The sequence below is a fragment of the Oncorhynchus kisutch genome, unplaced genomic scaffold, assembly GCF_002021735.2.
Source record: "Oncorhynchus kisutch isolate 150728-3 unplaced genomic scaffold, Okis_V2 scaffold2680, whole genome shotgun sequence".
In the NCBI taxonomy this organism is placed as follows: Eukaryota; Metazoa; Chordata; class Actinopteri; order Salmoniformes; family Salmonidae; genus Oncorhynchus; species Oncorhynchus kisutch.
The window spans coordinates 429,683-446,586 of record NW_022264625.1 but is presented as its reverse complement, the minus strand read 5'-3'; the positions used below and the strand labels follow the sequence as shown (position 1 = coordinate 446,586).

The 16,904-nt window shown below is 39.6% G+C and overlaps 1 protein-coding gene across 1 annotated transcript in view; it reads left to right on the top strand.

The window, feature by feature from the left end:
- The first annotated feature begins 1,116 nt into the window (after positions 1 to 1,116).
- The window catches only part of LOC116370645 (NLR family CARD domain-containing protein 3-like), a 277,910-nt gene continuing 262,122 nt past the window's right edge, over positions 1,117 to 16,904 (top strand). The window contains exons 1-2 of the mRNA XM_031819843.1: positions 1,117 to 1,279; positions 1,553 to 1,606. The gene's annotated coding sequence lies outside the window, so the exon portion shown is untranslated. The remainder of the gene's footprint in view (positions 1,280 to 1,552; positions 1,607 to 16,904) is intronic.

The following is a 16,904-nucleotide window of genomic DNA, read 5'->3' as shown; positions in this document are numbered from 1 at the left end:
ATTATGAAATTATAAAAAATATGAATAACATTCCACCATGAGGTCACTAGGTAATAATGATACAATATGAATAACATTCCACCATGAGGTCACTAGGTAATAATGATACAATATGAATAACATTCCACCATGAGGTCACTCGGTAATAATGATACAATATGAATAACATTCCACCATGAGGTCACTAGGTAATAATGATACAATATGAATAACATTCCACTATGAGGTCACTAGGTAATAATGATACAATATGAATAACATTCCACCATGAGGTCACTCGGTAATAATGATACAATATGAATAACATTCCACCATGAGGTCACTAGGTAATAATGATACAATATGAATAACATTCCACCATGAGGTCACTAGGTAGTAATGATACAATATGAATAACATTCCACCATGAGGTCACTAGGTAATAATGATACAATATGAATAACATTCCACCATGAGGTCACTCGGTAATAATGATACAATATGAATAACATTCCACCATGAGGTCACTAGGTAATAATGATACAATATGAATAACATTCCACCATGAGGTCACTAGGTAGTAATGATACAATATGAATAACATTCCACCATGAGGTCACTAGGTAATAATGATACAATATGAATAACATTCCACCATGAGGTCACTAGGTAGTAATGGTACAATATGAATAACATTCCACCATGAGGTCACTAGGTAATAATGATACAATATGAATAACATTCCACCATGAGGTCACTAGGTAATAATGATACAATATGAATAACATTCCACCATGAGGTCACTAGGTCATCTGACTGCAGGAAAGCAGTAGCTACACAGCGATGTTATTGTAAACCCAAGGCTTTTCTGGTAAACAGGTTAAACTGGGTTTCTGATGATGCTGACATGGGGTCAGTTCCACTAAACTTTAACAGAACTGATGGAATCCTAAATTAATCAGTAACAAAAATTACACAAAGTTTCTTGACATTGGGGAGGTGAATAAACTGTTCCCTTGGTTTCTTTCTCAACACAAAGGAAACTCTCACTGACTTGACATGTTCTGGTCTTGAATTCGGGCTGCAAGGTAAGAATCCTACCAGGAATTATTCATGTAGGATGTTGGTAGAATGTTGAAGTTGGGATAGTAAGGATCCTACCAGGGGTTATTCATGTAGGATGTTGGTAGAAAGTTGGTAGAAAGTTGAAGATACAGAGCCACTTGTCATCAGAAAGGTGATCTCTCAGCAGAATATTTAAATTACTTGACAGGTTCTGGTTGTGAATTCAGGCTACAAGGTAAGACTCTTCCCAGGGATTATTGTAAAGTGTGAAGAGAAATTAAATGTATGGTGTAATTTTAGTTTAGTGAATGACAGTAAAACACTCAGATCTAACAGTCCATTTCACCTGGGACAGCTACGTGACAGTTCAATCATACAAAATGGCGCTAACTGGGCGTAGGCAATGAAATGAAAAAACATATTCATATATTCGTATATTGTGGATATTTTACAATTTGTATATTTATTAATGTATTATAGTTCACTGACATGTTGGATCTCTGTTTAGGGGTCATTGCTCGAAAATGAGTCTCTCTGCGGAACATGACACCAAAGCTAAGAGGTGAGATTACAATTTTGTTTAAGAATTTATGAAGAGTTTATATCCATAATTTTTTCCCATTTGTGTTTTTTCATCAGAAATGAAGTCTTCTGGGTACCTTCATGTGTGTGTAAAATATTACTGTTCTAAGAGTCATAGATTTTAGTGTCTGATATTTTCTCCTAAACGTCAACTGAGCGGTGCAGAGACACCATTCAAATGTGTGCAGACTCATTACATCTTCAGCTGGAAACACTAAGTGATGTTGTCCGTCTGTGACGAAGAGAAAGTGGTCTTAGTTCAATTCTATGAAATGATTTCGTTTTTTTTTTCATTTTGGGGACTGAACATCACAGCGAATATTGTTACATCACAGCAAGATGAAACTAATATTGTTACATTCTCTAGATTCTCCCGTTTCATTTGATCTATAGAGCCCCACAGTGGAGGTGTCATAATACCCATAACACCTAGCGGTCAAACAGGGAAATGGTTCCAATAGTTTTATAGAGCCCCACAGTGGAGGTGTCATAATACCCATAACACCTAGCGGTCAAACAGGGAAATGGTTCCAATAGTTTTATAGAGCCCCACAGTGGAGGTGTTATAATACCCATAACACCTAGCGGTCAAATAGGGAAATGGTTCCAATAGTTTTATAGAGCCCCACAGTGGAGGTGTCATAGTACCCATAACACCTAGCGGTCAAACAGGGAAATGGTTCCAATAGTTTTTCCACCATGCATTTTTCCCATAGGGAATTGTAGAAACACTTCAAATAAGGGCTGGGCGGGGCGGCACGGCCATTCTTGTGGGCAAATTTAGTCATCAAACTTTGTCATCAAAGTCTGGCCTTCTCTGGATTTATGCTGCTTTCAAGACAACTTGGAACTCTGAAAAAAGCATCATTGATCTTCAGGTCGGAGCTCTCGAAAAGGCCAGAGTCCCCGACTTAGAATTTATAGTTGGATGACGATTCAAGACCTATTTTCTCAATTGGAGCAATTTCTTTTCTTCAGTTGTCTTGAACTCACTGAAATCTGAGATTTCCCAGTTTCCCAGTTGTTTTGAACTCAGCAGAAGTCACAGCATGGCCAATGTATTCAACTTTTTCTGGTCCATGGTGTTGCAGGGGAATGTTTATCCTCTTCAGCTTGGAAAAGACTTGGACCCTCTCACTGAATAGCAAGCTAGTGATTGGAAAAGACTTGGACCCTCTCACTGAATAGCAGGCTAGTGATTGGAAAAGACTTGGACCACACCCCCTCTCACTGAATAGCAGGCTAGTGATTGGAAAAGACTTGGACCCTCTCACTGAATAGCAGACTAATGATTGGAAAAGACTTGGACCCTCTCACTGAATAGCAGACTAGTGATTAGAAAAGACTTGAACCCTCTCACTGAATAGCAGACTAGTGATTGGAAAAGACTTGGACCCCCTCTCACTGAATAGCAGACTAGTGATTGGAAAAGACTTGGACCCCCTCTCACTGAATAGCAGGCTAGTGATTGGAAAAGACTTGGACCACACCCCTCTCACTGAATAGCAGACTAGTGATTGGAAAAGACTTGGACCACACACCCTCTCACTGAATAACAGGCTAGTGATTGGAAAAGACTTGGACCACACCCCCTCTCACTGAATAGCAGACTAGTGATTGGAAAAGACTTGGACCACACCCCCTCTCACTGAATAGCAGACTAGTGATTGGAAAAGACTTGGACCACACCCCCTCTCACTGAATAGCAGACTAGTGATTGGAAAAGACTTGGACCACACCCCCTCTCACTGAATAGCAGACTAGTGATTGGAAAAGACTTGGACCACACCCCCTCTCACTGAATAGCAGACTAGTGATTGGAAAAGACTTGGACCACACCCCCTCTCACTGAATAGCAGACTAGTGATTGGAAAAGACTTGGACCACACCCCCTCTCACTGAATAGCAGACTAGTGATTGGAAAAGACTTGGACCACACCCCCTCTCACTGAATAGCAGACTAGTGATTGGAAAAGACTTGGACCACACCCCCTCTCACTGAATAGCAGACTAGTGATTGGAAAAGACTTGGACCACACCCCCTCTCACTGAATAGCAGACTAGTGATTGGAAAAGACTTGGACCACACCCCCTCTCACTGAATAACAGACTAGTGATTTGCTTTGCAACGGTTTTGAAAGTATGATGTTGATATGATCAGTCCAATCAACGCTACTGTAGATATAACATGATGCTGATATGATCAGTCCAATCAAAGCTACTGTAGATATAACATGATGCTGATATGATCAGTCCAATCAAAGCTACTGTAGATATAACATGATGTTGATATGATCAGTCCAATCAAAGCTACTGTAGATATAACATGATGCTGATATGATCAGTCCAATCAACGCTACTGTAGATATAACATGATGCTGATATGGTCAGTCCAATCAACGCAACTGTAGATAGAACATGATGCTGATGTGATCAGTCCAATCAACGCTACTGTAGATATAACATGATGTTGATATGATCAGTCCAATCAAAGCTACTGTAGATATAACATGATGTTGATATGATCAGTCCAATCAAAGCTACTGTAGATATAACATGATGCTGATATGATCAGTCCAATCAAAGCTACTGTAGATATAACATGATGCTGATATGATCAGTCCAATCAACGCTACTGTAGATAGAACATGATGTTGATATGATCAGTCCAATCAAAGCTACTGTAGATATAACATGATGTTGATATGATCAGTCCAATCAAAGCTACTGTAGATATAACATGATGTTGATATGATCAGTCCAATCAAAGCTACTGTAGATATAACATGATGCTGATATGATCAGTCCAATCAACGCTACTGTAGATATAACATGATGTTGATATGATCAGTCCAATCAACGCTACTGTAGATATAACATGATGCTGATATGATCAGTCCAATCAAAGCTACTGTAGATATAACATGATGTTGATATGATCAGTCCAATCAACGCTACTGTAGATATAACATGATGCTGATATGATCAGTCCAATCAACGCTACTGTAGATAGAACATGATGTTGATATGATCAGTCCAATCAAAGCTACTGTAGATATAACATGATGCTGATATGATCAGTCCAATCAAAGCTACTGTAGATATAACGTGATGTTCATTTTATCTGTGGCCAATGACCTTGAGCCTTTTGGATGGACACTTCTAATGTAACTCTATGGCAGCATCCAATGGGCTTGAATTTTAGAGATCTCCCTGTAGATTTTGAGGTGACGTAGTGTCTCCATGAGTGACAGAACACTGAGCCAATCATGACTAACTACAGAACATTGCCAACCCCTATGCTCAGTATTTTCCACTGGCTGCTCATTGCCTTCATTCATGCAGAGGCGGGCAGCCTGAAGGTCTCCTCATTGATTTAGCTGGGAAGGGGAGAAATTGTGCTTTACATTGGTATTCATATTACAGTTGACCTTGAAGTATTATGTTTTTGGGGCGCTAAAAGAAGGTCAATTGTACGGAACAGTGCAATATACAAATGTTTGCTAGCTATCTTTACGCTTCCACTGTCTGGTTCTCCTCTCTTCACTAGATGGACGGTAACTTTAGTGTTTAACCCCTCCTCTCTTCACTAGATGGACGGTAACTTTAGTGTTAACCTCTGTGTCCAAGGACCAAACTTTTGAATATCATTTTCGGGCTCTTCAAGTAGGCTAGACACCTTACATTTTTAACAATGTTTTTTTCTGATGAAAACTAGTTCATTGCATCTGCCATGGAGCCCAGTTTCATAATATTACCTTATTTGCCTAGCTATGAAGTAATCGCACAGAGTGGGCTGAGGCGATCTTCGGGAATAACGATGGAGTTCGCTACAGTGTTGAAATACCGACGTTTGTTGTTCAGACGAACGACCTGCTAGCTAGCCAAGCTAGTCGGTAACTTTAGTGTTTATCCCCTCTGTGTCCATGGACCAAACTTTTTAATATTATTTTCGGGGCGCCTCAAGGGTTTAATTGTTTGTAAATCTTTAGTGGAGAGCTCTCCATTTTAGGTCTTCATAAAGTATTCACACACCCTTTTTCCATATTTTGTTGTGTCAAATAGTGGGTAATATCACTGGGGAAGACATGGTACAACACATGTGTTGTGATAATAGTGGGTAATATCACTGGGGAAGACATGTTACACCACATGTGTTGTGATAATAGTGGGTAATATCACTGGGGAAGACATATTACAACACATGTGTTGTGATAATAGTGGGTAATATCACTGGGGAAGACATGGTACAACACATGTGTTGTGATAATAGTGGGTAATATAGTGGGTAATATCACTGGGGAAGACATGGTACAACACATGTGTTGTGATAATAGTGGGTAATATCACTGGGGAAGACATGGTACAACACATGTGTTGTGATAATAGTGGGTAATATCACTGGGGAAGACATGGCACATCACATGTGTTGTGATGATAGTGGGTAATATCACTGGGGAAGACATGGTACATCACATGTGTTGTGATAATAGTGGGTAATATTACTGGGGAAGACATGGTACAACACATGTGTTGTGATAATAGTGGGTAATATCACTGGGGAAGACATGTTACACCACATGTGTTGTGATAATAGTGGGTAATATCACTGGGGAAGACATATTACAACACATGTGTTGTGATAATAGTGGGTAATATCACTGGGGAAGACATGGTACAACACATGTGTTGTGATAATAGTGGGTAATATCACTGGGGAAGACATATTACAACACATGTGTTGTGATAATAGTGGGTAATATCACTGGGGAAGACATGGTACAACACATGTGTTGTGATAATAGTGGGTAATATCACTGGGGAAGACATGTTACAACACATGTGTTGTGATAATAGTGGGTAATATCACTGGGGAAGACATGGTACATCACATGTGTTGTGATAATAGTGGGTAATATTACTGGGGAAGACATGGTACAACACATGTGTTGTGATAATAGTGGGTAATATCACTGGGGAAGACATGTTACACCACATGTGTTGTGATAATAGTGGGTAATATCACTGGGGAAGACATATTACAACACATGTGTTGTGATAATAGTGGGTAATATCACTGGGGAAGACATGGTACAACACATGTGTTGTGATAATAGTGGGTAATATCACTGGGGAAGACATATTACAACACATGTGTTGTGATAATAGTGGGTAATATCACTGGGGAAGACATGGCACAACACATGTGTTGTGATAATAGTGGGTAATATAGTGGGTAATATCACTGGGGAAGACATGGCACAACACATGTGTTGTGATAATAGTGGGTAATATCACTGGGGAAGACATGGTACAACACATGTGTTGTGATAATAGTGGGTAATATTACTGGGGAAGACATGGTACAACACATGTGTTGTGATAATAGTGGGTAATATCACTGGGGAAGACATGGTACATCACATGTGTTGTGATAATAGTGGGTAATATCACTGGGGAAGACATGGTACAACACATGTGTTGTGATAATAGTGGGTAATATCACTGGGGAAGACATGGTACAACACATGTGTTGTGATAATAGTGGGTAATATCACTGGGGAAGACATGGTACATCACATGTGTTGTGATAATAGTGGGTCATATCACTGGGGAAGACATGGTACAACACATTTGTTGTGATAATAGTGGGTAATATCACTGGGGAAGACATGGTACAACACATGTGTTGTGATAATAGTGGGTAATATCACTGGGGAAGACATGGTACATCACATGTGTTGTGATAATAGTGGGTCATATCACTGGGGAAGACATGGTACAACACATGTGTTGTGATAAAAGTGGGTAATATCACTGGGGAAGACATGGTACAACACATGTGTTGTGATAATAGTGGGTAATATCACAGGGGAAGACATGTTACAACACATGTGTTGTGATAATAGTGGGTAATATCACTGGGGAAGACATATTACAACACATGTGTTGTGATAATAGTGGGTAATATCACTGGGGAAGACATGGTACATCACATGTGTTGTGATAATAGTGGGTAATATCACTGGGGAAGACATGGTACATCACATGTGTTGTGATAATAGTGGGTAATATCACTGGGGAAGACATGGTACATCACATGTGTTGTGATAATAGTGGGTAATATCACTGGGGAAGACATGGTACAACACATTTGTTGTGATAATAGTGGGTAATATCACTGGGGAAGACATGGTACAACACATGTGTTGTGATAATAGTGGGTAATATCACTGGGGAAGACATGGTACATCACATGTGTTGTGATAATAGTGGGTAATATCACTGGGGAAGACATATTACAACACATGTGTTGTGATAATAGTGGGTAATATCACTGGGGAAGACATGGTACAACACATGTGTTGTGATAATAGTGGGTAATATAGTGGGTAATATCACTGGGGAAGACATGGTACAACACATGTGTTGTGATAATAGTGGGTAATATCACTGGGGAAGACATGGTACAACACATGTGTTGTGATAATAGTGGGTAATATCACTGGGGAAGACATGGCACATCACATGTGTTGTGATGATAGTGGGTAATATCACTGGGGAAGACATGGTACATCACATGTGTTGTGATAATAGTGGGTAATATTACTGGGGAAGACATGGTACAACACATGTGTTGTGATAATAGTGGGTAATATCACTGGGGAAGACATGTTACACCACATGTGTTGTGATAATAGTGGGTAATATCACTGGGGAAGACATATTACAACACATGTGTTGTGATAATAGTGGGTAATATCACTGGGGAAGACATGGTACAACACATGTGTTGTGATAATAGTGGGTAATATCACTGGGGAAGACATATTACAACACATGTGTTGTGATAATAGTGGGTAATATCACTGGGGAAGACATGGTACAACACATGTGTTGTGATAATAGTGGGTAATATCACTGGGGAAGACATGTTACAACACATGTGTTGTGATGATAGTGGGTAATATCACTGGGGAAGACATGGTACATCACATGTGTTGTGATAATAGTGGGTAATATTACTGGGGAAGACATGGTACAACACATGTGTTGTGATAATAGTGGGTAATATCACTGGGGAAGACATGTTACACCACATGTGTTGTGATAATAGTGGGTAATATCACTGGGGAAGACATATTACAACACATGTGTTGTGATAATAGTGGGTAATATCACTGGGGAAGACATGGTACAACACATGTGTTGTGATAATAGTGGGTAATATCACTGGGGAAGACATATTACAACACATGTGTTGTGATAATAGTGGGTAATATCACTGGGGAAGACATGGCACAACACATGTGTTGTGATAATAGTGGGTAATATAGTGGGTAATATCACTGGGGAAGACATGGCAAAACACATGTGTTGTGATAATAGTGGGTAATATCACTGGGGAAGACATGGTACAACACATGTGTTGTGATAATAGTGGGTAATATTACTGGGGAAGACATGGTACAACACATGTGTTGTGATAATAGTGGGTAATATCACTGGGGAAGACATGGTACATCACATGTGTTGTGATAATAGTGGGTAATATCACTGGGGAAGACATGGTACAACACATGTGTTGTGATAATAGTGGGTAATATCACTGGGGAAGACATGGTACAACACATGTGTTGTGATAATAGTGGGTAATATCACTGGGGAAGACATGGTACATCACATGTGTTGTGATAATAGTGGGTCATATCACTGGGGAAGACATGGTACAACACATTTGTTGTGATAATAGTGGGTAATATCACTGGGGAAGACATGGTACAACACATGTGTTGTGATAATAGTGGGTAATATCACTGGGGAAGACATGGTACATCACATGTGTTGTGATAATAGTGGGTCATATCACTGGGGAAGACATGGTACAACACATGTGTTGTGATAAAAGTGGGTAATATCACTGGGGAAGACATGGTACAACACATGTGTTGTGATAATAGTGGGTAATATCACAGGGGAAGACATGTTACAACACATGTGTTGTGATAATAGTGGGTAATATCACTGGGGAAGACATGGTACATCACATGTGTTGTGATAATAGTGGGTAATATCACTGGGGAAGACATGGTACATCACATGTGTTGTGATAATAGTGGGTAATATCACTGGGGAAGACATGGTACATCACATGTGTTGTGATAATAGTGGGTAATATCACTGGGGAAGACATGGTACAACACATTTGTTGTGATAATAGTGGGTAATATCACTGGGGAAGACATGGTACAACACATGTGTTGTGATAATAGTGGGTAATATCACTGGGGAAGACATGTGTTGTGATAATAGTGGGTCATATCACTGGGGAAGACATGGTACAACACATGTGTTGTGATAAAAGTGGGTAATATCACTGGGGAAGACATGGTACAACACATGTGTTGTGATAATAGTGGGTAATATCACTGGGGAAGACATGTTACAACACATGTGTTGTGATAATAGTGGGTAATATCACTGGGGAAGACATGGTACAACACATGTGTTGTGATAATTGTGGGTAATATCACTGGGGAAGACATGGTACACCACATGTGTTGTGATAATAGTGGGTAATATCACTGGGGAAGACATGGTACAACACATGTGTTGTGATAATAGTGGGTAATATCACTGGGGAAGACATGGTACAACACATGTGTTGTGATAATAGTGGGTAATACCACTGGGGAAGACATGGTACAACACATGTGTTGTGATAATAGTGGGTCATATCACTGGGGAAGACATGGTACAACACATGTGTTGTGATAATAGTGGGTAATATCACTGGGGAAGACATGGTACATCACATGTGTTGTGATAATAGTGGGTAATATCACTGGGGAAGACATGGTACATCACATGTGTTGTGATAATAGTGGGTAATATCACTGGGGAAGACATGGTACATCACATGTGTTGTGATAATAGTGGGTAATATCACTGGGGAAGACATGGTACATCACATGTGTTGTGATAATAGTGGGTAATATTACTGGGGAAGACATGGTACAACACATGTGTTGTGATAATAGTGGGTAATATCACTGGGGAAGACATGGTACATCACATGTGTTGTGATAATAGTGGGTAATATCACTGGGGAAGACATGTTACACCACATGTGTTGTGATAATAGTGGGTAATATCACTGGGGAAGACATGTTACACCACATGTGTTGTGATAATAGTGGGTAATATCACTGGGGAAGACATATTACAACACATGTGTTGTGATAATAGTGGGTAATATCACTGGGGAAGACATGGTACAACACATGTGTTGTGATAATAGTGGGTAATATCACTGGGAAGACATGTTACAACACATGTGTTGTGATAATAGTGGGTCATATTACTGGGGAAGACATGGTACAACACATGTGTTGTGATAATAGTGGGTAATATCACTGGGGAAGACATGGTACAGCACATGTGTTGTGATAATAGTGGGTAATATCACTGGGGAAGACATGGTACATCACATGTGTTGTGATAATAGTGGGTAATATCACTGGGGAAGACATGGTACATCACATGTGTTGTGATAATAGTGGGTAATATCACTGGGGAAGACATGGTACATCACATGTGTTGTGATAATAGTGGGTAATATTACTGGGGAAGACATGGTACAACACATGTGTTGTGATAATAGTGGGTAATATCACTGGGGAAGACATGGTACATCACATGTGTTGTGATAATAGTGGGTAATATCACTGGGGAAGACATGTTACACCACATGTGTTGTGATAATAGTGGGTAATATCACTGGGGAAGACATATTACAACACATGTGTTGTGATAATAGTGGGTAATATCACTGGGGAAGACATGGTACAACACATGTGTTGTGATAATAGTGGGTAATATCACTGGGAAGACATGTTGCAACACATGTGTTGTGATAATAGTGGGTAATATCACCGGGGAAGACATGGTACAACACATATGTTGTGATAATAGTGGGTAATATCACTGGGGAAGACATGGTACAACACATGTGTTGTGATAATAGTGGGTAATATAGTGGGTCAAATCCCTGGGGAAGACATGGTACAACACATGTGTTGTGATAATAGTGGGTAATATAGTGGGTAATATCACTGGGGAAGACATGTTACAACACATGTGTTGTGATAATAGTGGGTAATATAGTGGGTAATATCACTGGGGAAGACATGGTACAACACATGTGTTGTGATAATTGCATTGTTTGCTCTATAACCTGCTAGTTCATATGCTTTGCAACCATGATATATAAGCCTAAGGCCCAGACAATAAGAAGACACAGTGGCAGATTCAACCACACCTTTGTTTCATCACTAAATCAGAGAGTCTGTCCGGTGGAGTCCACAACACATGTTGCATTTAACAGACAGGTACAACTAAAAGATACCAACAACTATTTAGTCTCATCAACGTAAGATACATATGTGGCAGTCCATGGTTCTGATTTATGTGTGTGTGTGTGTGTGTGTGTGTGTGTGTGTGTGTGTGTGTGTCTGTGTGTGTGTTCAGCAGATTTCTCTACTTGTTGTTGATGTTGAAATTCAACACACGGACACTCGAAGTCAAACTTAAATTAATCATTTAGTTAACTGGAGAGGTTTAAACGACCTCAATGCAACACAGTAGAGAAGAGATAGCACCCTGTCACAGTCTCCTGCATGAACCAAAACAGAGTGAGAGAAGAGATGGCACCCTGTCACAGTCACCTGCATGAACCAAAACAGAGTGAGAGAAGAGATATCAATCACCCTGTCACAGTCACCTGCATGAACCAAAACAGAGTGAGAGAAGAGATGGCACCCTGTCACAGTCACCTGCATGAACCAAAACAGAGTGAGAGAAGAGATGGCACCCTGTCACAGTCACCTGCATGAACCAAAACAGAGTGAGAGAAGAGATGGCACCCTGTCACAGTCACCTGCATGAACCAAAACAGAGTGAGAGAAGAGATGGCACCCTGTCACAGTCACCTGCATGAACCAAAACAGAGTGAGAGAAGAGATGGCACCCTGTCACAGTCACCTGCATGAACCAAAACAGAGTGAGAGAAGAGATGGCACCCTGTCACAGTCACCTGCATGAACCAAAACAGAGTGAGAGAAGAGATATCACCCTGTCACAGTCACCTGCATGAACCAAAACAGAGTGAGAGAAGAGATGGCACCCTGTCACAGTCACCTGCATGAACCAAAACAGAGTGAGAGAAGAGATTCTCTTCAGCAACAAAATTCCAGAAGAACAAAACGGTCTATCACCCTGTCATACTGTTTAATTTGTTATTTCACCTTTATTTAACCAGGTAGGCTAGTTGAGAACACCTTTATTTAACCAGGTAGGCTAGTTGAGAACAAGTTCTCATTTGCAACTGCGACCTGGCCAAGATAAACCATAGCAGTTCGACACATCCAACAACACAGAGTTACACATGGAATGAACCAACATACAAGCAATAATACAGTAGATCTATATACAGCATGTGTAAATGAGGCAGGATGAGAGAGGTAATAAATACAGTAGATCTATATACAGCATGTGTAAATGAGGCAGGATGAGAGAGGTAATAAATACAGTAGATCTATATACAGCATGTGTAAATGAGGCAGGATGAGAGAGGTAATAAATACAGTAGATCCCCTATATACAGCATGTGTAAATGAGGCAGGATGAGAGAGGTAATAAATACAGTAGATCTATATACAGCATGTGTAAATGAGGCAGGATGAGAGAGGTAATAAATACAGTAGATCTATATACAGCATGTGTAAATGAGGCAGGATGAGAGAGGTAATAAATACAGTAGATCTATATACAGCATGTGTAAATGAGGCAGGATGAGAGAGGTAATAAATACAGTAGATCCCCTATATACAGCATGTGTAAATGAGGCAGGATGAGAGAGGTAATAAATACAGTAGATCTGTATACAGCATGTGTAAATGAGGCAGGATGAGAGAGGTAATAAATACAGTAGATCTATATACAGCATGTGTAAATGAGGCAGGATGAGAGAGGTAATAAATACAGTAGATCTATATACAGCATGTGTAAATGAGGCAGGATGAGAGAGGTAATAAATACAGTAGATCTATATACAGCATGTGTAAATGAGGCAGGATGAGAGAGGTAATAAATACAGTAGATCTATATACAGTATGTGTAAATGAGGCAGGATGAGAGAGGTAATAAATACAGTAGATCTATATACAGTATGTGTAAATGAGGCAGGATGAGAGAGGTAATAAATACAGTAGATCTATATACAGCATGTGTAAATGAGGCAGGATGAGAGAGGTAATAAATACAGTAGATCTATATACAGCATGTGTAAATGAGGCAGGATGAGAGAGGTAATAAATACAGTAGATCTATATACAGCATGTGTAAATGAGGCCGGATAAGAGAGGTAATAAAGACAGTAGATCCCCTATATACAGCATGTGTAAATGAGGCAGGATGAGAGAGGTAATAAATACAGTAGATCCCCTATATACAGCATGTGTAAATGAGGCAGATTGAGAGAGGTAATAAATACAGTAGATCCCCTATATACAGCATGTGTAAATGAGGCAGGATAAGAGAGGTAATAAATACAGTAGATCTATATACAGCATGTGTAAATGAGGCAGGATAAGAGAGGTAATAAATACAGTAGATCTATATACAGCATGTGTAAATGAGGCAGGATGAGAGAGGTAATAAATACAGTAGATCTATATACAGCATGTGTAAATGAGGCAGGATGAGAGAGGTAATAAATACAGTAGATCTATATACAGCACGTGTAAATGAGGCAGGATAAGAGAGGTAATAAATACAGTAGATCTATATACAGCATGTGTAAATGAGGCAGGATGAGAGAGGTAATAAATACAGTAGATCTATATACAGCATGTGTAAATGAGGCAGGATAAGAGAGGTAATAAATACAGTAGATCTATATACAGCATGTGTAAATGAGGCAGGATGAGAGAGGTAATAAATACTGTACATACCTTTATTTTATGTCCTCGGCTACTTGGCTAAAAAGCTTGGTTCGCAACGTTCGCTAGTTAACTATTAAACATTAGCCGTCTACATCTAGCTACATATTGAACTTCCATCCTCTCAGGTCAGGGGCGCAATGTATGAATTAATGATTAGTTCAGAATCAGCTTTATAATCATTAGCCAGTATGGAGAGTTAAGTAAAACCACAAGTCCAAATTCCCATCTCCACAAGTCTGTGCCTCACAAAGAAGGGCACTTATTGGTAGATGGGAAAAACAAAAGCAGGCATTGAATTTGCCTTTGAGGATGGTGAAGTTATTATTAATTACACTTTGGATGGGGTATCAATACACCCAGTCACTACAAAGATACAGGCGTCTTCCTAACTTAGTTGCCGGAGAGGAAGGAAACCACTCATTGATTTCAGCATGAGGCCAATGGTGACTTTAAAACAGTTACAGAGTTTAATGGCTGTGATAGGAGAACACTGAGGATGGATCAACAACTACATTATAGTTACTCCTCAATACTAACCTAACTGACAGAGTTTAATGGCTGTGATAGGAGAACACTGAGGATGGATCAACAACAGTATATTTACTCCTCAATAGTAACCTAACTGACAGAGTTTAATGGCTGTGATAGGAGAACACTGAGGATGGATCAACAACATTATAGTTACTCCTCAATACTAACCTAACTGACAGAGTTTAATGGCTGTGATAGGAGAACACTGAGGATGGATCAACAACATTATAGTTACTCCTCAATACTAACCTAACTGACAGAGTTTAATGGCTGTGATAGGAGAACACTGAGGATGGATCAACAACATTATAGTTACTCCTCAATACTAACCTAACTGACAGAGTTTAATGGCTGTGATAGGAGAACACTGAGGATGGATCAACTACATTATAGTTACTCCTCAATACTAACCTAACTGACAGAGTATAATGGATCAGATTACATGGAGGGGGGGACCTGATCCTAGATCATAATGAATCAGATTACATGGAGAAGGGGTACCTGATCCTAGATCATAATGAATCAGATTACATGGAGAGGGAGACCTTATCCTAGATCATAATGAATCAGATTACATGGAGAGTGAGACCTGATCCTAGATCATAATGAATCAGATTACATGGAGAGGGGGGACCTGATCCTAGATCATAATGAATCAGATTACATGGAGAGGGGGGACCTGATCCTAGATCATAATGAATCAGATTAGATGGAGAGGGAGACCTGATCCTAGATCATAATGAATCAGATTACATGGAGAGGGGGACCTGATCCTTGATCATAATGAATCAGATTACATGGAGAGGGGGACCTGATCCTATATCATAATGAATCAGATTACATGGAGGGGGGGACCTGATCCTAGATCATAATGAATCAGATTACATGGAGAAGGGGGACCTGATCCTAGATCATAATGAATCAGATTACATGGAGAGGGGTCCTGATCCTAGATCAGCACTTCAACTCTGGGACACTACCTGTATGAAACAGAACACATAGTTGTAAAGTTTAGTTACAGCAGGTGTTTACTGCCATCTAGTGGAAGATACCAATATAACACTTTATTATCAGGGTGGGGAGGCGGCTGAGCTGAAACAGAAAGTAAAGTTGTTCTTTTGTTCAGGATCCATTTTGAGACGACAGAGCAGAAAACACTATATAGAGATTATTGAAAAATAAAATAAGTATTTCTGAACAATAATCTATTCTAATGGACAGAATAAGATAATTAATACCTGGAATGATATATTACTAGTTAGTAGAACTGCTACTTGAGCTGAGTTGCTGACAGACAGCAGTTTTCAAAGTGTAAACTAATCAGTAGGCCGACATGTTATCAGTAACACGTCTGGTAAAGATGGTGGAGGAGCTTTTCAATGATATGGTTTTATGTTTATCTCAGGGTTTCTCCATCCTTTTGTTCTTACCAGCACTTACACACCTGATTCAACTAATCATCACATATTTGAAGACAGTTTCATATTTGAGGCAAACAAATGAACCTTCTCAAATTAAAACCTTTTGGGTTTGTAGGACTGCAGTAACCCACATTTTGGAGGATAAAAACACAGCTAAACTTGGTTTCGAGTAAATTATATGTTTATCAAAAATAATGTAAGAGAGATGTCTTGAAGAAACGCGTCTGGGATTAGAACTCTGTGTCTCTGCGACAGTGGGAGGTTTGTTTTGCATGGCCCGGTGCTACAGCTGAGTGGACATATATTTTAAGGACCAATGGAA